This window comes from Peromyscus eremicus, chromosome 4, assembly GCF_949786415.1.
Source record: "Peromyscus eremicus chromosome 4, PerEre_H2_v1, whole genome shotgun sequence".
Taxonomy (NCBI): domain Eukaryota; kingdom Metazoa; phylum Chordata; class Mammalia; order Rodentia; family Cricetidae; genus Peromyscus; species Peromyscus eremicus.
Window position 1 is genome coordinate 84,214,918 of NC_081419.1, and position 27,854 is coordinate 84,242,771.

At 39.1% G+C, this 27,854-nt stretch overlaps 1 long non-coding RNA gene across 6 annotated transcripts in view; it reads right to left on the reverse strand.

Annotated features, from left to right (window-relative positions):
* The window catches only part of LOC131908431 (uncharacterized), a 75,671-nt gene that overhangs the window by 36,141 nt on the left and 11,676 nt on the right, over positions 1-27,854 (reverse strand). For all 6 annotated transcript variants that reach the window (XR_009378600.1, XR_009378597.1, XR_009378596.1 and 3 more), the window contains exon 3: positions 25,734-25,905. This is a non-coding gene — a long non-coding RNA (uncharacterized LOC131908431). The remainder of the gene's footprint in view (positions 1-25,733; positions 25,906-27,854) is intronic.

Below are 27,854 nucleotides of genomic sequence, written 5' to 3' on the forward strand. Positions count from 1 at the left end.
TTACTTATACCAAATGGGGAAAGGTAGGGACAAAGTTACTCTAAAATAAAACCCAAAGTATCTGTGTGAATCAAAAAGAAAAAAACCAGTGGACTGAATTTCTCCTTCTATGAGACCTGTTTCTAAGTCTAGGCTTTGACTGTATTTCTTCATGTGGGATTTCCCACCAGCCTTGTTGGGTGGACATTTTCTTTTCTTTTCTTTTCAACATAACATGTTTATTGATTATCTGGGAATTTCACATCATACACCATGACCACACTCACTTCCCAGTCCTTCCATGTTCACCCCAAACCCTTGCAACCTTCCAAAAGTAAAAATAAAAATAAGAATTGAAAAAAAAATTTTTTTAAAGTCCAATTTGTATTATCCATTTACCCCCTGAAGCATGGTCAAACTCTCAGTGGCCTGCCCCTCAAATAGAACTGAATCCTTCTCCTCATGCCTCCCACCCCCACCCACCAGAAACCATCAATTGTAGAGAGCATCCTTATCACACTTTTAAGAGTTCTTTTCAATAGTTTCCTGTTTAGGCTGTTACTTTGGGGCAGGGGTGAGGGTGGGGGGTGGGCACAGTTAGGTGTTGTCACAGAAGCCTTTCATGTCCCTCCCTGTCAACTGTACATCTGCAGTCACTGATATCACAGCAAAATTCTCACCTGTCTTCTCTAAGGAAGAGGAGGAAGGGAGTACATCGAGAAATCAAATGTACCAAATGAAGGTGGTTGAGCCTTAATACTCACACCATGAGGTGTTTGTGTTAGTCAACTGGTTAATGTTTATGGTTTTCTAAATAATTTTTAGCTCCTTAAGAGTAAAAGGGAACAGAACCTCAGAAAGGAATCCTGAAGCATTATGGGACTCTTCACTCTTTCATTTCTTGTAGCTTTATCCCAAGCAATGTGTCCTAGACTGCACATACAAATGGTATTGACAGGGATTAAAACATGGCAGATGTTCTAGAAACTGTGCTAAGTGATGAACAAAAGAAACCCACATTATAGCCAAAGCACCTTTTTTAACTGCATAGCCTTGGACAAGTTATTCAAAGATACAGGCTTTATTTTTCAACCAAAAAATAAGTGCTGATTTGAATCTCTCCTAAGTCTATCCTGTAGAGTTTGGGGTTGTAGATACAAGGTACGAAAAAGTTATTTTAAGGAGAAAATCAAGGGCAGACCTGAGAATGCAGTCATCACTGGTATAGGGATTAGCAACCCCTCAGTCCCCAGTCTTCCTTTCCATTTACAAAAATGGAAGTTCTCTTTTGTTCTTCAGTGGTAGCTGAGAGAGCATGCTACTGGGCATCTGATTTGGAAGCCTGAATTATTTGGTAAGCATGTTGCACGGGTTGAAATAGCACAAGAGTGCAGAGATCCCTGTTGTCTTTCTTTCTCTTCTCTCAAACTCATATAATCTAAGGACCCTACCATCGTGGAGGTGGTTTCCTAGGCTTCAAGTCTGTGCTAAGGAAACAGATTACCCAAGCATTTCAGTGCTGTGCTAAGTCTTTCTCAGAATTCCTAACCTTCACAACAATCCTCTGGAGTAAGTATTATTACTAACAATTTTTACAGAGGAAGAAACTGATGTGCAAGAAGCTTAAAGGTTAGAAGGATTATGACTCCTAAGAGAATAAGATTTAAAGAATGGGGAAAGATACCCAATGATAACTAGTCTCCTGACCCAAAGAAAGTGAAAGCAAGCAGAATTTAGCACCTTGCCTTTCAAAGAAATGCCAGTCATAGGCACAGTGCTACTGCTGTCCAGAAAATGTTTGTCCCAAAAGTGTTTTATAAGTACCGAGCAAAGTTGCTTATGTGGCTTTCATATCTGTGAAATTAAGTAAAATGCCTAGAACAATCCGTGTTACCACATGTTCGCAATATCAACATATATGAGAACTCCTTCACAGGAACTGCCACAGAGGATCTGTGTTTAAGCAAAGCCATTGGAAGGTTATGTGACCTCTCATGGCTCTAAGAAGCAGATACATCAGAAGCCTGGACCAGACACTTGATGTGTGAGTTTGGGCAAATGAATGGCTATATGCTCCTGAGAAAAGAAACAAGTATGTTATTATAAACAGCCTCTGTTGATGCTTTAGGAGACACAGACCTAATCAAAGGAGAACAATCCCAGCAGATAAACTGTTTGGGACAAATATTCCCACATCTTTCCATTAAACCTGGTAGATGCCATTTATGTAAACAAAATAGGATTCTTATTTGTTCTTGCTGCTTCTCAACTGCCTAATATGTACCAGTCATCTATCTGAACCTTCACGGACATTTACTGAGTCTCCTGACATCCCTTTCTCAGTCAAGAAACGTGCATATGGCAACAGACCCTGCATGGCTGCTTTCTTTCTTCTTTTGTTTTGGGGTGTGTGTGTGTGTGTGTGTGTGTGTGTGTGTGTGTGTGTGTGTGTGTGTATTAAGACAGACAGGTATCATGTAGCTAAGACTGACTTCAAACTCACTGTGGTCATGGCTAACCTTGAACTCCTGATCTTCCTGCCTCTACTTTTCCAATGCTGGGATTACAGACATGCACATCACATCCATCTTTTCTTCCTTCTTTAATTTATTTAAAAAAAAAATGTTGAGTTTCTATTACACATTTTTCCTCTGAACACTCATTTCATATACATTTACTAGATGCCTACTAAGCACATTGTCCTTTTCTCAGGTAATTCAAAACAGATTGACTTTGCTTTCTAAAACTCTACTTAGCCTTAGCATTTAACTCTTACAGTCTAAGCCAAAAGCCTTCACAGAAAAAAAAAAACCTCAACAGCGATGCTTTGGGTAGCTGGGAAACCCTGAGCATAAACGAACATCTGTGAACATACGTACTTTGAGTGGAAACTAATTCAAGACTGGTTTTGTCTACAATAAAACTTAAAAGCATATGTGTTACATGAATACGTGTGTGTGTGTGTGTGTGTGTGTGTGTGTGTGACGAAAAAGTAGGGAATGGGTTGATGCTGTTATAAACTGCAAAACAGAGACAAGAATAAGCAAGAACCATAAGGCCAACTGATGCAATCTCCCATCAATAATTGTGGTTAAATTGAGCAAAATTCTTTAGTATAATTTAGGAGTTTGCTATGTGAGGTTTTCTCTATATGTACTCAGGGTGTGCAGTTCCAAGAACAACTGTGACTTGACTTTAGAAAAATACATATTTATATTTTCCACCATCATCCTCTCTATCAGCATCAAATGTCAGTTCCTCTCCATGAAGACTGTTAAGCCCATGTGATCTGTAGAGCTTACAATTAGTCATACTTCCTGGTGTACATGCCAGGATTTTCCCAGTCCATGGCTAAAGTTCAAATAGCCTTGGTTTCCCAGGTAGAAGAAAATGGGATTCATCACCATCAGTTTGCACCAGTGTTTCTGAACAGAAGCCACTAAGCTGAAAGAGCATCTACTTCCCTTTCTGAGGGTTTCCTTGATGTCAGGACCCACAATTTATCATTGCCAAATGTGGAAAGTTGGCATTTGTTTCAGAAAATGCCAAATGTGTTTTCCTTGCATATCTGCTGCCACATCAGTGATCTGTCCTTAGTTAGATCTCTTTGAAAAAAAAGAAGAAACAAGAAAGCAAGCAAATCTGTCTGTGTCTTGCTTCCTGGATGATCTGAGATGAATTATTCACCCTCCTGAGCCTAAATGAGTTGATATAAGCAATATAAGCACTAATGCCTACTGATAATAATTATTATAAAGAATCATTGTAGTGCCTAGTGAGTAATAGGTAATGATATGATTGTGAGTATTATTGTTAATTCTATTGACTGAGTTCTTGCAAGGTGACTCTAAGTAATGAATTTTAGATTTGCCAAGGCTGGCTTAATTACATTACCTTTCAAACATATATAACTTTATGGCTGGGGATATAGCTTCAGTTGATAATCGTTTACCTACCATGCACAAAGTCCTGGGTTTGATCCTTAGCACTGCATAAACCACTTGTGGTAGCACTGGGGAGGTGGAAGCAAGTGGATTAGGAGTTGAAAGCCATCCTTGACTACATAGCAAGTTCAAGGCCTACCTGGGATACATGAGATCCTATCTCACAAATATAACATATATACTTTACAGATTGGATGTCACACTTGAGCATGTTTCAGAGTCGCAGGAGACCATTCTAAACACTGATTGCTCAGCCCGTTTTCAGCAGTAGATCTGAGACTGAAGCTAAGACTGCATACTCCTAACAATTTTCTAGTTGATTTGGGGCAATGCTTTGAGAGCCCTTAAGAGTCAATTTATTGATCATTTATTTAATAAACATTTCTTGAGTGCCTACTGTGTGCCAAGAACTATTCCAAGGATGGAAGGAAGACAATAGTTAATAAGGCAAAGCTCCACCCTTAATGAAGCTTGCATTATCATGGTAAAGTAGAGAATAAGTGAACTATAAATAAACCACATTTGAGATTATCTCAAGTAACTGCACACATTGGTCAGTGAATTACTGAGTTTCATTGAGAGCGGCATTCCAGATGTGCCAGTGATGGAAAACATCAGTGAGAAAGAGGTATTTTATCGAAAACATGATAAGAGGGAGGAAAGTATTTACTCCAGGAAAAGGGCATTGCAGTAAGAGAGAGCATCAAGGCAAAGACCTCCAGGGAAGAAACCTATCTAAAGGTTTCCATGTACAGCCAAATGTCCAGTGTGGCCGACTGCTAAGTGGGAGGATGGAGAACTGGCATGGGACAGACAGGCATCGGGCCCAGGCCATGTAGAGGCCCCCAAACAAGGCTGCATCTTATTTGAGGTGATAGAAAGCCTCTGGAGGATAATATGTAGGCAAGTGGCATAATTTGACTTGTATTTCCCTGCAGCCCTCCAGCAGGGAATAGAAACAGGTGGTAAAGTTGAGGTCCTCCAGGTATAGAATGATGAGGTTTGGGCATAAAGTAGAATGATCAGGCTCATATTATACAGGCTAAGAATCCCTTATGTTAAATGCTTAAAACCAGAAGTGCTTAAGATTTAGTTTTTTTAAATGTTTTGGAAAGTATTCATATATATGATATCTTGGGGATGGTGCCTAAGTCTGAACATGAAACTCATTTATATTTCATATGTTTCTTCTATGCAGAGCCTAAAAGTCATGGTATATAATAATTTTACCATGCATTTTGAAAACATATCATCACATGAGGTCATGTGAAGAATTTTCCATTTTATTTACCATGTCAGTTGTCAAAAAAGGTTTTTGGATTTCAAATCAATCAGGATTTTTGCGTTAAGGATGCTCATCTTATTCTTGAAAATTCAAGATGATGCCTTGCTATTGAGTTGGAAGTAAGATGAAGAAAATAGGGAGGCAAAAGCAAGTCCAGGGATTTAGTAAACTAATATCATCTATAATAAATTATTTACCACACAATAAAGATTCAATTACTCATCTGTGAATTTTGGAATTGGGATTATATTTTAGTCTGTGAACTCTAATGCTGCTCAAAATGACCACACAGCCCATGCTCTGCACAACTCCAGAGGGAATTGTTATATTGACAGCAGTAAGAGTAGAGTTATACAGAGATATGTCTTTAAGAAAGTAATGATGTTCAAGACTCTATTACTTTCTGTGAATACTACCTTTAGATTTTCCACTTTTCTACAACCAAATATAACTTCAGTAAACGGAACTGAGTGTCTAGGGTGAAATCTGTAGGGCAGGAACTAACGTGTGTCATCCACTTGGATATATTCTATAACTCATGGACCTAGAGTATGGGCTTATATCAAGAAAAAGAGTCAGCATGTCATCAGTGATTAATACTGATCCTGGAGTCTTCTTGCTTGGCATTTCACTGACGTCTTGTTCAAAGATTTCAGGCCAGTTGCAATCTTTTGTTACGGGGGTGGCAGTAGAGGGCTTGTGATTTGTAAACTAGTCAAGGGCAACCAGCCTGGATGCCCACCCCCTCTTTGAGTGGGGCTGGCAAGCTTGACATGACACCAGCAGAGTTAGAGACACATGCATTCTGTGGGAGCAATCACGTCTGGACCCTAGATCTCTCCAAATATCATCAAGAGGAAAATATGACTCACTGAAAGTCAGTTGTATTTTTAAGAAGTTTTCTCTCATTGTTTCTAGCTTAGGTTATTTATTTATGGTGTTCATACACCAAAATTAGGAAGAAGGCAACATTTGTCACCATCAACCTCCTCAGCCCACTTTGTGTGCCTTCAGTTTCTACTCTCTGATGCCTGAGATCTTTATAGAGATTCACACTAGTTCTCTATTCCTCTCATCCCTAAACTTTCCCAGCTGTCCATGCCACAAACCTGAGTTTTCTCACCTCTATTAGCATTTTTTCAGACATACAATATGAGCAGACCCTGTTATATGTGTTTCACAAAGCACTGTTCTAGGTACTACTGTAGTTTTTAACAGAAAGTATTTACTGAGTATATATTATTCATCAGGCATGGTGCCAAATACTTTCAGTATATTATCTCATTAAATCCTCCAAACAGGAACACAAAGAGGTGTAATAGTACCTATAATCACCTGAGAAGGATACAGAAGAGTGGCACCCCAATCCAAACCTCTGTAGTTGATAGCTATGCCCTTAAACACTGTTATATTGCTTTTTCAATGCAGAGGAAAACTAATATTTATGTCATCTCTCATGTATATAACACCCTTATAAAACATCTCCTCTGATTTTCACAACAGCTCTTGGAGATAGATATCTTAGAGAGAATAGATTTTTTGTGCAAGATCACAGTAATAAAGGAATGAATGGATGAGGAACAAAACCAGACTTTCTGGATTCTAGTAGTCATCTGCATTTTACCAAAGAGCTGATATTCTCATCAAGGATCCATGGCATGTGGGGGCTTCTCTACAGTTCAGGCTGGATTTCATAGGTGGAAGTGGAAGAACTATCACTAAGGAGACAAACACATAGCAACCTTCAAAGCCATGAGAGGTCTGGTTTCTCTAGAGTGCTAATTCAAAGATAGCATCCTCACTTTCTCCTCGCATACATCTCTCTCCCCCTCACACTTGCCCCACATCCTCCAGTGATGATAAAATGACTTACTGATCTGTCTGCTGCCTGCCCCTTCTCTACCTTTGTGCTTAGTCCCTTGCCCCGCCCTCCTCCAGTTTCCAAATCTATCGACTCTTTGGCACTTTACAACTTTTTTCTTTTGCTCTTTGTGCTGCCAGTAAATTTCTTTTTCCATGACAGAGCTCAGCTCAAAATGTCACCTCATCAGAGAGAGAGTCTTCCTCTACCTGCCATCATGACATGTCATTATGACATTCTGCTGAAATGTTTCTGGAACAAACACACCTAGGCATCCTTACCTTTGTTTGTAATTTAAGAGAAAAGAAAGTTTGTTTTTACTTTTAAAAAGTAGTTCCCCAAGTTGGCTTATATAGAGGTAGATTAGACCTCCCCAAATATCAAGATTAATACGTTGCCTAATCATCAGACATCTTCATGGCACCTTCTCAAGATGTGAAACTGAAAATAATGTTTTAAAAAACAAATTACAGATGGAGGGAATATGGGGAGAGATAGCTAAAATTAAAAGCCTTTTGGTCAGTAGTATGGAAACTGAATACAGTAGACATTTTTTAAAATATATAGATATATGAAGGTGATCTAAATGAAATTGCCAAATTAACAGGGGAGACAGAGCCCCAACTGGACATCTCTTGTCACCAAACAAAGTACCCAGAACTGGGTTACATCTAATTTAGCTGTTGGTCAAAGAGGTCCCAAACAACTCAAGCTGTTTCCAAGGATACAAACTGATGGCAAGGCCTTATGCTGAAGACAACATCCACACAACTAGTTGAACAAGGAGAAGTCAAGCTGGTGCCTACCTACAGCCTTCACCACTATGGATTAGCATTCTGCATACTAAAAAAAAAAAAAAAAACAAAACAAAAAAAAAAAACAGTGACAAATTCGTCTATCTACAAAGGTGTCCTGACGGCAAGAAATGACAGTCCAATAGTGGCACAAAGCTTGTGGTAGTAACCGATCAATATTTGATTTTATTTTAGGCCCATTCCATAAGATGGAACTCATGCCCAACACTTGGGTGAGTAAGAACTTGAGACTAGATAGCCCAGGGATGTATGTCTGTGTGAGGGTATCAGATCTTGAAGTTACAGAGTGAGCTGTCATGTGGGTTCTGGGAATTGAACCTGGGTCCACTGGAAAAACAGCCAGTGCTCTTAACTGCTGAGCCACCTCTCCAGCTCCAACAAACTTTTCTTAAGGGTAAGTTGCATGCCCTACATTCGAAAACCAACAGAAAGCAAACTCAATAGCATCTTGGGAGGTTCCTTGTCTCATAATGTTTTATCAAGGCTTTTTTCTTTTTTTTTCTTTCTTTTTTTAAAAAAATTGTATTTTAAATTTTTAATTTTTAACCATCAGATCCTTCATGTATATGTTATGGCTTCTGGTTTTGTGTTTTTCTGGGATTCCTGAGTGTACAAACTAGTAAGTCTTTGCATCTACATCTGTTTCTTTGCCTTTTCTTGGGCTCTTTTTCTTCCATTTCTTTGTTTTGACCTTTGTTTTTGTTTTATCTTATTTTATTATTATCCCTTAGAGGCTTGTTTGTTTTCTAATGAGAGACAGAAAGGAGATGGAACCGGATGGGAAAGAAGATGAAGAGAACCAGGAGGAGTAGAGGGAAGGAAAACTGTAATTGGGATATATTATATGACAAAAAAATCAGTTTTCAACAAAAGAAAAAGAAATTATAAACTTGGGTTATATGAGTTAGGGCTATAAAATCTTGTCCTGTGTTTGTTTTGTTACATGCTTATTTTAGAAATGGGATATCACTGCAGTCCAGGGAGGCATGGAACTTTAGAGCAGGCTATCCTCAAACTCAGAGACCCACCTGCCTTTGCCTCTGCTGGGTATGTGCCACTAAGCCTGGCTAAACTTTTTTTTATTAATAATTTTTTTTTCATTTTATATGCCAATCACAGCTCTCCCTCTTCCCTCCTGATTAGAAAGCCAAAAGAACTGTATCCCTTTAATCAAAAACTTAATTTGTCTTGCCAGCCTAAAACCATAGCCAATAATCTCAAAGGTGTAGATACAGACCCTAGCACAACCCCATCACCAGGGTCAAATTTCATACATTCATTTGCCTGGAGTAAGAGAGTTTCTAGGTCATACTTCAGCACACTCCTGATTTCTTTCATGTTTTACTATCCATCTCCTCATTTTGCATTAGGAGAGGAGGGTTAATTATTCACGTTCGTGGTACTCCGATGAGATACCTGATACGGGTTATTTATAAAGACTCAAGGCTCATTTCTCAAATGGTTTCTAAGATTTTAAGTTCAAAATGGGTTGTCCCCATGACCTCTAATGAAAATGGTAGATATTAATGGTGGGAATCCATGTTGGAATAAGTGGGCACATCTTGAGCCATGAAGCAAAAAAAACAACAACAAAAACTAGAAATAGGGGACTATAGTCTCCTTTGAGGAGCATCCTCAATGACCTAAGGACCGCCCATGAGGCCTCACTTTCTAATGGTTCCATCATCTAAAAATATTAATCCATTCTATAACTCATGGTTATAACTCATATTCTAGCAAGGGAAAATACCAATTTCCTCTTTCCCACAAAAATTTATTATTGACCAAATAGGCACCTTAACTTCATCTAATAACTTTTTCCTAGGATATTAACACAATATTAAGACTCCTTCATTTGACCATGAGGAAATCTCAACTAAATATGACCTCTACATGTATGTATGTGAAGAATTTATTGGTTTGAATAATTCAAAGCTTAATAAATTTTTTCACTCTAGAATCCCCTTTATATCCTAAAGAACTTATTCCAAAGAGTGTTTCTTGATATGGATCATAGTTACCACATTAGAAATTAATTCTAAGAATTACTTTAAACTTTTATGCAAAAAGTAACTATATACTTAAAACAAAAAAAAATCAGAAGGCAGCTATTGTTCCATATTCTTATGTCTTCAATGTTTGTCTTAATAGAAAATAGTTGCATTCTCATCCCTACACCTACATTCAGTTTATTGGACTGACACTCATAATTTATCTCCTCAAACTCTACTTTATCTCAGAAAATGACACTAGAAATGTAGGCATAAAATCTAATTATTGTGAATTTTTTAATTTTAGCCTTGAGAGTACCTAGGAGAATACCAGGCTCCCTAGGATTGCTTGTACCACATTTACAGTTTCATACCTAAGAGAAAGGTTCAGGAGTAGATCTGAATTCAGGACTAGCTATGTCAGGACTCAGGAGGGCTTAACTCTGCTCTCAGGTGGGTACTCCTTTCTTAGAACAAGCATGGCGACCAGCAGCTCCAGGTTTATATCTGAATAAGTCAATAATCCTGAAGCAAATAATCATACTTTTTTTCAGAAGTGCTAACAAAAGTCCTGTGCCTGACTTGTATTGATAAACCTTTGCTCGTTGTCCATCCTATTAGCCTAGTGTCACAGTGAGTAGGGAATAGGAAATATTGAGTGAACAGTTATTGACAGCTTTGTCACTGTGAAGCTGAAGGAAGAAGGTTAATACCTACAGAACAACATGCACAGAGATGGCTTCCAGCAGGAAACCAGAAACATCGCCACAAAAAGGGACATTGAGATAGCAGGGGTTAATCGCACTGCTATTTATTTCCATGATGCTCTGTAGCTGTCATGAGAAGAACAGCACGTTTACCTCCCTCTTCCCTGCTTCTGCTCCTTTAGTCCTCATTGAGCTTGGCTTTGTGCAAAGCCCAGTGCTAGACACTAACAAAAACAACCCAAAGAGATGGCCGTGCTAGTGCTGGTGGAGTTCTCAGAGCAGGATATGTGCTCTCTGAAGAGATCTGCAGGTCCTAAATCACTGCACCCTCACAGCAGCCTCTGGGAGAAGCACCACTTCCATCACTACTCTCACAGGAGGGACAGTGACAATTAAGCAGGGACTCTCTCTTGAAGGATGGAGACAGTTCAGCACCAGGGCAAGTTAATGACTTTTAACGTAAGAGGAGAAGTGTCACTGGAATGGCAGGACTCTGGGTACCCATAGGCATGGTTTGGCTGGAGACCCAAGGTTGTATGTTGCAAAATGGAAAATATTCTGAAAATGGAGACATCTCATTCTTTTCATCTAGATCTGTACTAGGAACCATGTTATATATTTTACAAATACCATCCCAGTTAATTTTCCTCATCATATATTATTAACCCTTAGAGGAGAAAATAAGTGCTAAGTGACAGAGCTAGGTAGGAAGGAAGTGAAGCCAAGGCGAATCCAGGTGTTTCTGAGAAGTCGGGCATCTGAGGAAGAGAGGAATGGTACCCAGGATGGGAGGAGAGGTGGTGAAGGGGCAGAAAAGCATTGCCGCCTTCACCAGCTGCTGGGGAAACACGGAACACCTGTAAGAAAGCAGCTGTGGCTGCAGAACCAGAAACAAAGGATTTATGAAAGCTCATGAATTTATAACTTTAAAATCCTACAAATACATTCTCCTTCAGGAAAATATTTTTTAAAATGTCAATGTAAACAATAAAGTTACATTATATATCAACTCCACTGAAAAGCCCTGGATCTATTTAGAGTGAACACACAGATCCACAAACTCTCTCTCAATTACCCTGAGAAATGGCATAAACTTACTTCTGAAAGGAGTCCCTCTCTCTCCCTACTCTTGTTCCACTTAATAGAGATGCTGGGAAGAACAGCACTCAAATTAACAGTAAGTAATAACTCTAGAAATTAAACTCATAAGTAATTTTTAAAAGCCCCAAATTTTTAATTAAGTTTATCTTTTAAATATCACACCTCTCTAATGTCATCTATTGTGATCTGTAAAAATTATGCTTAATTCTAATCACCATATATATTTAAATGAAAGCAGTGAAAGGCTGGACTGTGTTTCTGCTGTTTGGGCTTGATTAAAAAGGTGTAGCTGAAGTTATCTCTGGTCCTGCCCAGGCCCACAGCCGCTCAGACTCAAATAAACGCACAGAGGCTTACATTAATTAAAACTGCTCAGCCATTAGCTCAGGCTTCCTACTGACTAGCTCTTACACTTAAACTCAGCCCATTTCTGTTAAGCTATATGTTGCCAAGTGTTCTGTGGCTTTACCTGTGTGCCATTACTTGCTGCTCCCTGTCACCCTTCCTTTCCCTGTCTGTTTATCCTGCTAATTTTTCCTGCCTGGCTACTGGCTAATCAGCATTTTATTTCTCGGCCGATCAGAGCAACACATTCACAGCATACAGAACATCCCACAGCAAAAAAAAAAAAAAAAAAAAAAAAAAAAAAAAAAAAAAAATGGCTGAAATAAGTTACCACTATGAAAGGAGTGGCTGAATTAGAACTTTATCCTAAAATCCACTACACCAAAAGGCATTTTTTATTTTATTAACATTTTTTTACTTATTTTACATACCTACCACAGTTTCCCCTCCCTATTCCCCTCCTGTTCCCTCCCTCTCTGACTCCCATCTACCCCCTTCCCATTCACTCCTCTTCTTAAAGGGGCAGGCCTCCCGTGAACTTGAATAAAGCACGGCACATCAAGTTGAGGTAGAACCCATCTCTTCCCTCTGAATCAAGGCTCCAAAAGGCAGTTGGTTTTTTTTTTGTTTTGTTTTGTTTTGTTTTGTTTTTCGAGACAGGGTTTCTCCGTGTAGCTTTGCGCCTTTCCTGGAACTCACTTGGTAGCCCAGGCTGGCCTCGAACTCACAAAGATCCGCCTGGCTCTGCCTCCCGAGTGCTGGGATTAAAGGCGTGCACCACCACCACCCGGCCAAAAGGCAGTTTTTAATGCAGGACGTGAGTTGTGATCATATGAGTGGAGGGCCCTATAAAAGTTCACGGTGAACGGAACCTGGGAAGAGCAGCAGGAAGAGCAGAAAGGCTCACAGAGAAAGCACAGTACCAAAGGAGAACTAGTTTAGAACTCAGAAGAAACAGAATTCTCTGAAAGGTACTGGCACATCATGTTTCTACTTCATAAAGATCATTCTGGGCTACTATCAGGGGAAACTGTTCCTCCCTTCTGTTAGAATCCACAACTCCTTGTTTCAATGAAACATTTTATATCTATACACAATTATACAGATAGAGAGAAACCTCTTTTTGCCCACTAATTTGTTTCTTTGGGGAGGGGAGAAAGCACATGGAATGTAGGATAAAAATAACAGGAACTTCTCGACGTTTGCAAAGAAAATAACAAGTTTCTACATTAAGGAATGTGTGTGACCACCGCACGTTAAAGCAAAGCACAGCTAAAGCAGTCTAAAGTTAAAAGCACCCTGCCAGAGTAAGCACTTGTGTAGATGCAAAAGCCAATAGGAAAAGGGAATCAATCATCCTTGATTCCCCAAACAAAGATAAGTAGCCAGTATTTGTTTTGGTGGTGTGATTGCAAACACCACTCAGAAGAATCTTGCCCAATAGACTTTGAGAAAAATGGCACTATTGTAAAATCCTTAATAAATAACAATAATATTTATAATAATTATCACTATATATATTATTATGACAGCAGTAGCAATAGTAGTTATGTTGTGTCCCATATAGTTCTGGGATCTGAAGGTAGGCACATGCTGTATCATTGATACATATCTCTACGTCTGGTTTTTATAATTTTTAATTTCTGACAGTGTTTTGCGAGATTTCCTAAGTTGGCCTCGAATTTGGCAATTCATCTGCTTCAATTTCCTAAGTACCCAGAACAAACTCCTGGGCTACCAGACTTCACTTGTCCCAGGCTTCTGAAAATTTTGCATGCCCTAATAATCCTGGAGCCAGAACCTGGGTAGAAAGCAACCGCTACATTAGATAATATTAGCTGAATGCTAGAGTACATATGACAGAGATGCGAAGTCCATGATTTCCATGCCTACTTCTGGTTACAGGTTAGTTTCACATGCAAACCTTTACACAGAGAAATAATGAGAATTCATGTGCTGGCTATTGCCATTTACATGTTCCAGATCAGATAATAATTACATTGCTACTTGTGAATTCATAAGGTGACATTGGCAATTATATAACAATCTCAACATGCCTTCTTAGTATAAATCTGTCTTTGAAAATAATTCTTCTCTCTAGGTTCTAGAGACTGTAAACCTAGCCAGGGCCTACGTCATCCGATTTCTCCTGGTGCTGTCAACATTGAGGCTACAGTAGGTGTTCTTAATTGATTTTTCAGTCATCTAGCACAAATGGCTTAATTCTTCTCTAATCCTCCAAAATTATCAAATAACCATGTTCTAAATTCAGACACACATAGCAACGGGAAATCAGGTGCTAGGACATTGAACACATTCCTTGATGAGTCTCCTGCTCATACTGAAACTGAAAGCCCCACTTACCTTACAAATACTCTTTTCATCATCAAGGGAAAGTGTTCCTTGCGGTGTATTAAGCTGCTCTGGGATGAGAGGGCAGATATTAGAATTTAAACGTGGAAATGAATATAAAAGATGCATCATAAACTTCGCAGACACAGCATCAGATACTAAAAGAAGTCTTTATTAGAATAGTAAATGAGGATAAAATTAAGTGGGACCATTGTTCTGGCTTTGCCACTGCACCCGCTATCCTTTTTCAAATATAAATGGAGGGTATCTTTTGTCATCAACAAAAGTTACAAGGGATAATGAAGAGTGGAAGAAATGTCATAAAAGCAGATGGGAGAAAGCACAGAGGTGGATAATTCATCTACAACATCCTTGAAGACATGCCAGAAATCTTTATCTACTAAGGGAGCTACAGTAGAGAATGTGAAATCTCTTATTCCAGAAAGGAAGGCTTCTTGTTTTCCTGTGGAGATGGCAGTGGGCCAGAGTAGCCATCCAGAGGAAGGTGAAGAATAGAGTTTACTAGAAGGAGGCCCAGGTGAAAGCAGAGACCGTTAAGAGTGAAGTGGAAGGGAAACAATTGCTTGCTGTTCTGCAATAGCCTCCCAAGGCAGGACAGTGCTGGATGCAGGCTGGGCGCCTGCAGATCCCTGAGGATTCCACAGGAGACACCCCCAGTAAATAAAACAAAAGCTGACGCCTATGCACTGACTCAGACAGCGAAAGGAGGCCCAACCTCTTAACATTCCAGTAATGTGTGTGCTGTTAGCACATAGCCCAGGTCTAAGCCAGAGGAAGTGTTCACCTCACAACACCAGTTTGCAAGCTCTGTTCTTAACCTGGTGTTAGAATCAGACACATAAAGTGAGAGGGCTCAGCGTTATTTCCTCAAAATGCATCATCTCTCTCTAGGCTGGCAGTGGTCAATTTATGGGTAAGCAAATTGATTTGGAAGTTAGAAAGCTAGGAGTCTGAATGCCCGTTATCCTAATTATCCATGTTGTATACATTTCTTAACTTTTAGGGACTTCCTTTGCTCATCTACTAAATCATAAAACAGTACCTTTACTATAGGGTTGTGAGGAAATGCCTGACAGAGGGTTTGATGCACTGTTGACATGAATGTAGCAAATTAAGCAGTTTACAGGAGAAGACATTCTCAACTCTGATCCACTGGCTTCCTCCCTCCACTTCTATCTCATGTGCAGGAATGCTGAGTCCTGGAAACCGCAAAAGATTCACTCTACGCCTTAAGTGAGAAGCAGGGCAGAAAGGCATTCAGATGTTTGGCTCTTACATTTCAAAAACGGAGGCCTAAGTATAATTCAGGGGAAAAAAACTTATAAGACTAAAACTAAGTTTTATTATTTTTTTTCATACACCAAGTTAAGATTGCAAGACTGAAAAGGTAATTTTTGGGAGAGACTGTCTTAGATAAAAACAGGGGGATAGTTCTGGAGTTGGCTAAAGGCCAGCAACTTCTTAAAGTATCCAGCAATAGAGAATTGTCCCAATGCCCCTATGTATTTCCCTGTCTATTCCTGTAATACCTGTATACACCCTGACATTGATGGCTGTATAAAGTCTTTTTTTAAATCATTCCACAAGGATTATCCAATCACAACAGCCATCAGGTTACTCAGTGATTACCCAATGATCATCTTAAAGTGATCACTGTTGGGTCCCTAACACTTTGGCCAGATCCATCTGCATAGTTTCCCAATAGTGACCAGAAAACACCCATTGGCTAAGGTAAAACCATGAGGAAACTTCCAGTGAGCTACAAGAATATGGCATACCTGTAGTTTCTACGTCACAATACCTTTCGTTACTGTAACTTATATCCATGAATTACACAAGCAAATTCTAATCATCCACTATCACTAATTTAATCTTAAGCAAAGCAAGGGCTGGGGTGATAGAACAATAAAATGTTTACTAAACAAACTTAAAAGACCTGAGTTTGAATCCCCAATACCCATGCAAAAAGCTGGGTGTAGCATAATCCCGTTGCTGCGAGTAAAGAGACAGGAGAATCCTCGGGAACTCACTGACAAGTCAGCCTAGTCAAATTGCTGAAGTTTGGGTTCACAAAAAGACTGTATTACAAAACTTAAAGTGGAGCAAGCAAAAGGAAGGCACTCAATGTCAAGCCCTGCCCTCCATGCACACATGCATATGCACCTGCTCATATGTGCACACACCCACATGAGCATGTACACACAAAGAAGCAAAATGTGTGTACGGTATTCTACTACTGTGGGACTCTCACAGTAGCTTATAAAACATCGGTATTCCTCCTGAATCCTGGAAACATACAGCTGAAGATGAAAAATCCACTTCCTGAGCAGCAAGTAAGCAATCACAGTCCTAAGCCAACCCTAAAACGTCAGAAAGCCTTCAAGGAATCCTAAAGATTGCTGATGCTCCTCTACACTGCACGGCTTCTACCAATGGCCTCTTTACAGGTCAAAGAAGCTGGGGAGTTACCTTCAGAGTAAGAAAAAGAGTCTATCACTCCTACATAAGCTGGCTTTTATTTATTTTCTGTTTTTCTATTTTTCTTTTGTTGAACATGGATTTTTTTCATACAATATATTTTGATTAGTTTCCCCTCTCCCAACTCAACTGAAATCCTCCCCACCTCCACTCCCAACCAAATCCACACCCTGTATGTCCCTCATTAGAAAAATCACAGACATTTAAAAAATAATAGTAATAAAATAAGACAAAGGATAGGATGAAAAAAATAAACGAGAATAGGATGAAACTACCAAAAGAAAAAGCACAAGAAACACACATAGACTCAGAGATGCACACATTCATACACATAGGAATCCCATAAAACACCAAACTGGCAGCCACAATATATACACAAAGGACCTGTAAGGTTAAAAAAAAATCCTGAGAAAATATTATGAGACAAAGACTTTCCAAAGACACCATTGAGTTCATTTGTGTTGGCCATCTACTGCTGGGTATGGGGCCTACCCTTAAGAGTTGTATGTATCCCCAGAGACGCCACTGGAGATAACTTATTTTTCTTTTGTGGGTGATTATCAATTAGAAAAAGCTTCTGGGTTAGAGATGGGAGCTTGTGTCCACCATTTCTCCTCTCAGAACTGGGAAACCCCCCCCCCATTCATCTTAGACTCATAGAGACTCTATGCATGCTGCCACAGTCCCTGTGAGTTCATATGTGTGCCAGTCCTCCTGTGTTAAGAAAGCCTTGTTTCCTTGGTGTTCTTCATCCCCACTAACTCTTACATTCTCTCTGCTTCCTCTTCTACAGAGTTCCCTGATCCCTGAGTGGAGAGATTTGATGAAGAGACTCCATTTAGTACTGAGTGTTCAAAGTTTCTCACTCTCTGCACATTGTCTGGCATAAGCCAGCTTTTAAAAATGGACAGCAAAGAGGTCAGTAAAGGACAACCTGATAATTTTCAGTAGAGATAGGGAAAATAATTTTCAAACTTTTCAACTTGCCCTTGAGAGTTTCTGTAATATGTGTTGTTCCCTGGATTTGTCACACATGAAACCTTGGGCATGTTTACAAGTCAGAAAGAGTAGATGGTCAACGGAAGAAAGCAGATGGTAAGATGCCAAGTTTCCATGTACAGGTAAGCTACAAGAACAACACTGGGTAAAGAACACGTTGTTTGGGGTTACTGAGAAGATAGCTCTGTCAATAAAAAGTCAAGTAGAGGGCTTGTCATACAAACATAAGGGGACCTGAATTTGATCCCAGCACCTATGTAAAAAGACAGATATGGTGGCACATACAACATTCCAGCTTTAGATCCCTGGGGATTTTTGATGAGCCAGCCACCCCAATTGACAAGCCCCCGGTCCTAGTGAGAGATTCTGCCTAAAAATATGTTTCCTAAAAAATAAAAGATCGTTCTCTCTCTCTCTCTCTCTCTCTCTCTCTCTCTCTCTCTCTCTCTCTCTCTCTCTCTTTATATATATATATATTTCTCAACAACACACACACACACACACACATACACACACACACACACACACACACACACACACACACGGATTTGCTACAGTCTATCACTCTTGACCAGGACGCTCCCTGCTGGCTTGCTTTCATAGTACTAGAGAGTGCTGTTCAGGCTTCTGGTGGGGAAGTCATCAACAGTCTTATCCTGCTTTAAACCCCATGAACAGTAGTAGTGACGAGTGTGACAAAACATGCCCATGGGTGCAGTATTGACACAAATGTTATAGGGATAACCAACTACCTTCTGACTGAATTCAAGGACTTCTCCACAGAAGGAAACACATGTCTGACACTGTAAATCTGCCCCCAGATCATTGTAGAGGAGCTCACAGGCCCCATGGGTGAACCTACTACTATTATTCTACTAAATGGGCAGGGTATTAAACTGTCTGCTAAATAAGTGTCCCTATAACCATAGACCAGTACAGCTCTCAGGCATTGTCAGCGGAGTTTCATTGTGCAGTAGACATTGATTAATGCGGAAACTCACAACTGGTCAAAGTGGAGAGAATAAATGTCAGTGGAGTACTCAGCCACAAATGAAGCATCTATATACCACCCTGTCCCCAAAGCTCAGGACCACTGAAGTGATAGGAAAGTTGTAAGAGTGGGGGGCCTGGGAGCACTGGAGTGAAACAGGGTCTCCTGGACATTACAGGACTGTAGCACTCATGAACTCATAGCAGCTGTGGTTTCCTGTACAAGATCAAGCCAATCAACATTTTAGAGCAGAGTGGGAAGGGGTTCATGAGTGCTCACTACTAACTGAAGAGCTATGGACAATTTATGACTTCTGAAGGAAGTAGATTCCATTTTCTTTAACAAAATGGCCCCTGTTAAGTTGATCACATTCCAGTGGATAGCCCCATACCAAGGAGTATATGGGCAGCACAAATTTGACTCAATGAATTAATTAGAAGGAGAAGAAGAAGAAGAAGAAGAAGAAGAAGAAGAAGAAGAAGAGGAGGAGGAGGAGGAGGAGGAGGAGGAGGAGGAGGAGGAGGAGGAGGAAGAGGAGAACAGGACATTGGTAGCGGAGTAATGAGGTGGGGGTGCACCTGGGCACAGTTAGAGGGAGAAGTAGGAGTGAATATGAGCAAAATATATTATATGAAATTCTCAAAATATTCCTTTAAAACCACTTAAATTAATTTCTAAAGTGTCTGTGTGTCTAAGAACTACCCTGGAAGTTTGGCCTGACTTCCCGTTTCTTTTCCATGCTGGTACATTATGATAGACCACAGGACAAATTTTGAGACAGCCTGTACCTGAAGGTTCCTTAACTAACCCCCATTACTGATACAACTTATGTAGAATGGGCACTGTGACTTCTAATATGTTGTACTTTAAAGCTTTTACCCTTCCCTTTCGTTAGCTGTGACAATGTCACACCACTGTATATTTCCCCTCTTTCTCATTACACTTCATTTTCAAGGGTCATAGAAACAATTTGAGTTATAGCTTAGAGAAAGTAAGAATGCTAATTACTGAGACAATGTGATTATCTTATGAGCGGTAACCAGATCTGCCTTGTTGACTGCCAAATCCATTGTGCCAAGACAAGTGTCATGGATGATCTCTTTCTTTCATGCCATCAGTCCACAAACATTTATTAACTGCCAACTCTGTACAAGATATGTATGATTTAGAGGCAAACTAGATGAAATCCCCATCCTCATTGAACTTATATTCTGAAAGAAGGACTCAAACAATAAAGAAATGCTGTGGGTAAATTGCCTATTGTCCAAGCCTGAAGCTTGAGTTCTGATCCCAAGAGCCCACGTAAAAATCAGATATGAGAGTACACATGCCACAACCCCAACACTTGGTGGCAGAGACAAGTGGACTCCAGCGGCGCACTAGTCAGCCGATCTAGTTAAAACGATAATCTTCTGGTTAATAAGAATCTCAAAAAATAAAGTGAAAAAGCCATGAGGGAAGGACAGACATCCTGGTGCCAGGCTCCGGCCTCCCCACATGCCCAAATGGGTAACCATGTCCACACACACACATGTGATCACACACACACACACAAGTTCGATGAGGAGACAGCTAGGAGGGTAAAGTTCTTACTGCACCCAATGGAGGAATGAAGTACGCAATGCTAGGTGTTGATAAATGCACTAGAAGACAATAAAAATGAGGAGCATGACAGGAAATTCCAGGGAGAAGTGAAACCTAGCAGCAATGATAAGGTTCGTGGTCTGAGGTTGCCAATGTGATATTTGATCAAAGACAGAATAAGTGAGCAAGTGAGACACGAAGCTGTCTGGAGTTCAAGCACCAGGGGAGGGAGCAGTATGGAAGAAGGACTATGGTTGACATCTATTAAGAATAGTAATAAAGTCACTATAATTGGAACAAAATATATGAAATGTAGAGTACAGGAAAAGATAAGAAGAAAAGTAGTAGGAGCCTTCAGGAAAACAGTGCAGAGTCCTGTTTTAGTAAGTCCAATATTGATGTCATATTCTGTGGAGAGTTTGAGTAGAAGAAGAATTTGACCTGACTTCTGTTCTAGAATAATTACTTCATGTTCTGTGCTTGGGGATACTATAAACCCACTACCAGAAACAGATTGAGAGAGGAGTCAGTTGACAAATTAAAGGGTCTGATAAAATGACACAGGTGCACCATGCCATATTGATAGCCTGGATTGATGGAGATTGAAAGTGGTTGGAAACTGTCTAGTTTGCACTTAGTTCACAGACAGCTGATGGAATTTGTAGGTATATTTCAAAAGGGCATCAAGAGGCATCAAAACACATGAAATAGCACCTTGAATGGAAAAAAAAATAGAATTTCCATTTACTGGTGTGGGAGACAATGGAAAAGGCAGGCTTTGGAAGCAGGAATGGAAATCTCTAGCTTGGTTTGAGTCACCAGAGATTTGAGTTGTTTCATACACGTCCAAGTCTGTCAAGTAGGCAGTAAGATACATACATCTAGTATTGAGGGGAGAAGCCCAAGGTAGAAGTATATTCTCTTGTCACTATGAGTTACATTCAAACTCACAATAGTCTATTAGAAAATGATTGTAAGCACAGAAAAATACCAAGGACTGAATCTGAGAGCTGAACATCATAATTTAGGATTCTGCACATTCAGAAACAATCAGCAAACTGAGATGGAAAAGGAGTGATTAGAAAAGAAAACAAAATAATGTAATTAATTTTTATTGAATTAATTTAATTGAATTAATCCAGTAATTAATTTGTATTAAAAACAATCAAATGAATGAGACTGTGGGTTCTAGGAAAAAAAAATCTTGGCCATCTTTATGGTTCTACTAACATACAATCTCAAAAGTATAAGTATAGACGTGAATACAAACAGTCCTAATATTAACATTTCAGGCCCATACCTATTCTGGGTCTAAGTTTCCATTGGGGCTATGACGAATCACTAGGTAAGAGTAAGTATGAGGGCCAGACTATGAGACTTCTCATTTCAGCTGTAGTACAGCTATATAACTTTGACTAAATTAATTGCCAATTAATTGTTGTTGGGATAACAACAGTATCTACTTCCTAGGACTCTTAAGAAAATTAAATGTCAAGTCACATAAATCATGCTCCCCGGACAGTTTCTGGCACTCAAAAGATACCCAATACTTATTATTTTTATTATTATTTGGTACACAATAGACATCACCAGTTTACTCAAACACGTTTTAAGCCCAGGAGTCCCTAAGAAGAAAGAATGAGCTAGAAAACAAGGTTATTTGAAACCTTTCAATGGGGCTGAAAATTGTCTCAGTGGTGTGCTTGTTTATTTTACCCTTTAACAAATGTCATACATGAAGCCTCTTTGCAGCTGCAGTATTTCTCTTTGCATTGTGTGTGCAAATATACATCACCTTTTTAAATCTTCCATGGGTTCTAAGGAAAGCCCCTGTTAAATTGATATACCTTACTTTTAAAAAAATCTTCTATGCTTTGTTAACATATTAAGGATTAGATGTTCTTAAGAAAGCTAATCTAACAGGGATCAGATATCTGATTTCATTAAGGAAGGAAAGGGAAATGATTTTTTTTTCTGTGTTCAATGGAGGAGAGAAGAGATTTGTACAGACTTTTAGTCTCCCTATTCTTTCTTCTACTTTGGGGGTCTTTAACTTTGCTTCTCTACTGCACATTGGTTTTCTTAGGAAAAACCACTCCTTCCTACTCGTTCTCCTTCATCTCACACCTGAGAGAGGCAATTGATATTGAGCCCTTTTCTCTTCTTAGGAGTGTGGTTCACAAAGAAAACTCAATAAGCAGTTGATCTCATCAAACAGATCAATCAAAGGATAGTGACTTGCTTTCAAAATAACTCTTTGCTTTTCATAGGGAGATCCTAAATAGGATCTCTTTAGGTAGTTTTTTCATCTGTAGGACACTGCTATGATAACATATTGGTGAGAACTTGGCTTAACATATAGCAAATATTTTAAAAACACTCATTTTTATTGATGGCTGTGGTCTTCCTGATGCCAAAGATACCTCTCTATCCCCTAAATTTATGATGGCAAATGAATTTTGTTGATCAGTACCATTCAGATTGTGAAGAATTTTCCAAAGCTTTAAGAGGTGTTAAAAGACTGAACACAAGGTTATATTGAGAATGCAACATGTTCATTGAGAAATATATAATATGGGAGCAAGGAAGGAGAATATTTATACATGTGCTTTCCAAACGCACTAAAAAGAAATGTCTTCAGGAAAAGAGAGAATGCATCTTTGACTTCCTTAGAAGAAGAGAGTATGTTCATTTAATCCAGTTACAGAGAAGGATGGTGGATTTTAAGGATATTTGCAATCCTTCTGCTGGCTTCTTTATACAAATATGGTAGTTTTGTTATTCAACCAAATGTGGTGATATTGTGTTCCCCAAAATATTGTGCACCCTAATAAACTTATCTGGGGTCAGAGAACAGAACAGCCACTATAAGGCCAGAAAATGGTGGCACACACACCTTTAATCCTAGCATTCTGGAGGCAGAGATCCATATGGATCATTGTGAGTTCAAAGCCACACTGGAAACAGCTAGGCATGGTGACACACAGGAAGTGACAGCAGGAAGCAGAAAGGTATAAAAGGTGTGAAAACCAGGAACTAGAGCCTGTTAAGCTTTTAGGCTTTTGAGCAGCAGTTCAGCTGAGATCCATTTGGATGAGGATACAGAGGCTTCCAGATTGAAGAAATGAGATCAGCTGAGAAACTGGTGAGGCGAGGTTAGCTGTGGATGGTTCTGCTTCTCTGATCTTTCAGCGTTCCCCCAATACCTGGCTCTGGGTTTGTTTTTATTAATAAGACCTTCTAACAATTCCTGCTACACATATTTACTAGAAATCTTTCCACAAACAGACTGTCAAATTCTTTCCTCTCCACATGGAAGAGACTCAAATATTAAATTCAAATACTATGTTACACACACACACATGCACACACACACACACACACACACACACACACACACACTTACTTCTTACCCTCTCATAACATATGACAGCAGAGATTTCGAGTTGCTTTTCTTTGCCAGTGGAACCTGTATTGCTCTAGAATTCACCTATAGTCACTCAGTCTAACTCATTGCTATCCATGGTTATTAATTTTGCTAAAATCACTTTGCTAGGCTTATCAGAGTAGTACACAAGTGAAACATTAGTGAACAGAGTTAGCTTAGAGGTTGTACAAATACCATGTGATAGATTTGTCTTTAGTCTTTTACTAAAGGATACTGACAATTCCTTAAATCAGATCAAAATGACTGAAAGGACATGCAATTCGAAGACTGGCTAACCATCCACAAAGTGGTCACAAGACACAATTCTGACTCTGAGAATGATGGCAAGCTTAAGACCTGCTGTCTGACCATTTAAAAATAATCTTCTCGCTTGGGTGACATGTGAGTAATGTGTAAAGCTCTGGAGCTAGGTCAATATGATTACATGGGCAATCTTACCAGTAGCACCTCACATGTTCTGTGTAGGAACTTCAGTATTTTATCTGCTTTATCTAAACATCCAGCTGTGGCTCTAGCTGTTATAGAGGAGTCTAGGGGATCTAGTAATCCTCTAAAATTAGAGAAGTGGGTATATTTTTCAGAGAGGAGATTTCAGATAAATTAAAAAATAATGTAGAAAACTTCCTACAGACCTTTACTTTGTATTTCTTTAACCATTATTCTTTATTACATGTTCCATCCTCACTCATCTTAACTTTAGATATAAGTTATTAAGTGGTTCATTTTTCCCCTATGAAACATTACTGAGGGTTAAGGGGGAAAGGGCCATGTCTAACACAATAGTCTGCTCATCCCCAATCCTTAATTAGAGGAAGTGCTCAGGAAACATTAGGTAGTGGAAGGAATGAGTAGACCATGTCTGTGTAACAGAAGAGACTCTCTGCTATTAAGCAAGATTGTCTTAGACCTCAAGTCTGGGTTTGATTTGGTGTCGCTGTGTTCACAACTTCACTTTAGTTAAGAGCTGCCAATGGAGGAAGGAACTTATTCCAATTCCAGCCTCAAGTATGACAATAGATGGCAATCAGCACAGATAGCAAAGAAGTGGAGAAAACTCCATCATTGTGAAGCTAAGGATGCTATTATAACCAAGAAGAATGATTAGATGCAGACTTATTATAGCAGTTTCAAATAAAATAAGGCCTGATAAAACATGTTAAATTACCTCCTTAAGAGAAAACACATGCTTGCATAGGATGAAGGTATCTTACAGGAACTGAATACGAGGACACAGTTACTGTACTTCACAACAAAGACAGAAACAAACAAATAAATGCCTTCATAATCGTACCAAAATTCTGGAGCCACCTCAGTTTCCAGGAACCTTTCTCATGTGTTTTCATTCCTTTATTATATTGCAAGGGTTATGACGGCAGCTGTGGGATGCCTGAATCAACACCTAACCCAATGGAAGCTATATTTATTTAACTGACTAAACAACGCATATTACCCCTGGAAATTTCTAGAACCAAGACTGTGTGTGTCTACACAAAGGAGAGTTTGAATTCTCATCTCATTTTACTTCCCTTCCATGAGCATAGGAATGGATGACTCTAATGAAATCTTCATGCTATTCAAAATGACTGCCTTCAGCACTGAAGAGCAAATAATATCCTAGAAGAGTTTCAGTAGAGTATGCAGGACCAGACTTTTCTCCATGAGAATTACCTGAAATCTAAGTGTCTTAACTGGTTAAAATTATTATTAAACCTCAGCAAATTTACATAGCCCTACCAAAGAAGGAACAAGATGGCTTACAAATGAGGTGACATCTCTGTTTAACAGCCAAGGACAGTCTTTCAAAATAATTTGGGACAAGGAGCAAAGCTTACCTTATTGAATTGACGAATACAAGGGAACCTGAGGCAGTTGGAATGCAATTATCCCTGCTAGAATTCAGTCAAGCCAGCTTCTGACACTTCTAAGCAATGCTGTGGGCCTTTTTAATGAACACGGGGCCTTGGGATTGGATTTCACCTTAGTTCCAGGTATAAAACCTGCACCCTGAGAATACAAAGTGGGAGATGTTGATCAGTTCACACATGTCAGGTTCAGAACTGTAATCCTAGAGATCAATAGCTCTGACTTCTGTTTCACAGAAGAAAACTGAGGCATAAAACACCACAAGGTTAAAAAAAGAAAAGAAAAGAAAAAGAAAAAAAAAGAAAAAACCTGGGTTTGAACTCTGTTGTTTCATGCTCCCTTTTGTATTCCCAAGTCCACACACTCCTCAATTTAATTTAATTAGCTAACTATTATTACTGTATTTTCTATACTCAACCCTTTGCTCAAATTCTGGAAATTTATGATTAATGTGATGAATGATGCTTGGTTTTTCCTTCCTTCCTTCCTTCGTTCCTTCCTTCTATCCACCCTCCCTCTCTCTTTCTTTCCAGAGCTAAGTATCAAATGAAGGGCTAGGCAAACATACTACCACTGAACCAAATCCCCAACCCCAGCAGGTCTTTGCTTTCTAAAAGCTGTTAGCCTGTCTGGAGAAACTAATATGAACCCAAGTTATTCTTTCAGAAGGCTGAGTTTATTAGTCGGCTTTCTATCCCTATCAAAAATACCTAAGTGAAAACAACAAATACCAAAGAAGGGGAACACACAACACTACCACCAAAAGATAACAGGAATTAACAATCACTGGTCGTTAATATCCCTTAATATCAATGGACTCAATTCAACTATAAAAAGACACAGGCTAACAGAATGGATACGAAAACAGGATTCATCCTTCTGCTGCATACAAGAAACACACTTCAACTTCAAAGACAGACACTACCTTGGAGTGAAAGGCTGAGAAAAGACTTTCCAATCAAATGGATTTAAGAAGCAAGCTGGTGTAGCTATCCTAATATCTAACAAAATAAACTTTAAACTAAAATCAATCAAAAGAGATTGGGAAGGATATTACATATTCATCACATGAAAAAATCCACCAAGATGAAGTCTCAATTCTAAACATTTATGTCCAAAATACAAGGGCACCCACATTTGTAAAAGAAACATTACTAAAGCTTAATTTGCACATCAAACCCCACACACTAGTAGGAGACTTCAGCACACCACTTTCACCAGTGAACAGATCTGCCAAACAGAAACTTAACAGAGAAATAAGAGAACTAACAGATATTATGACTCAAATGGACTTAATAGATATCTACAGAACATTCCATCCTAACACAAAAGAATATATCTTCTTCTCAGCACCGCATGGAACCTTCTCTAAAATTGACCACATACTCGGTCACAAAGCAAGTATCAGCAGAATAACCTCCTGTATTTTATCAGACCACCATGGATGGCTTAAAGTTAGATTTCAACAACAACAAAAATTACAGAAAGCCTACAATCTCATGGAAACTGAATAATGCCCAACTGAATCACCAATGGGCCAAGGAAGAAATAAAGAAAAAAATTAAAGATTTCCTAGAATTCAGTGAAAATGAATATACAACATACCCAAACTTATAGGACACCATGAAAGCTAAGAGAAAATTCATACCACTAAATGTCCACATAGAGAAGATGGAGCAATCTCACTCTAGCGATTAAACAGCACACCTGAAAGCTCTAGAACAAAAAGAAGCAAACCCACCCAGGAGGAATAGATGTCAGGAAATAATCTAATTAAGGGCTAAAATCAATAAAATAGAAACAAAAAGAACCAATAAAACAAAGAGTTGGTTCTTTGAGAAAATCAGCAAGATAGAAAAGCCCTTATCCAAACTAACTGAAAGGCAGAGAGAGAGCATTCAAATTAACAAAATCAGAAATGAAAATAAAGACAAAACAACAGACAATGAGGAAATCCAGAGAATCATCAGGTCATACCTCAAAAACCTATACTCCACAAAAATGGAAAATCTAAAAGAAATGGACAATTTTATGGATAGGTACAAGATACCAAAGTTAAACAATTTAAATAGACCTGTAACCTATAACAA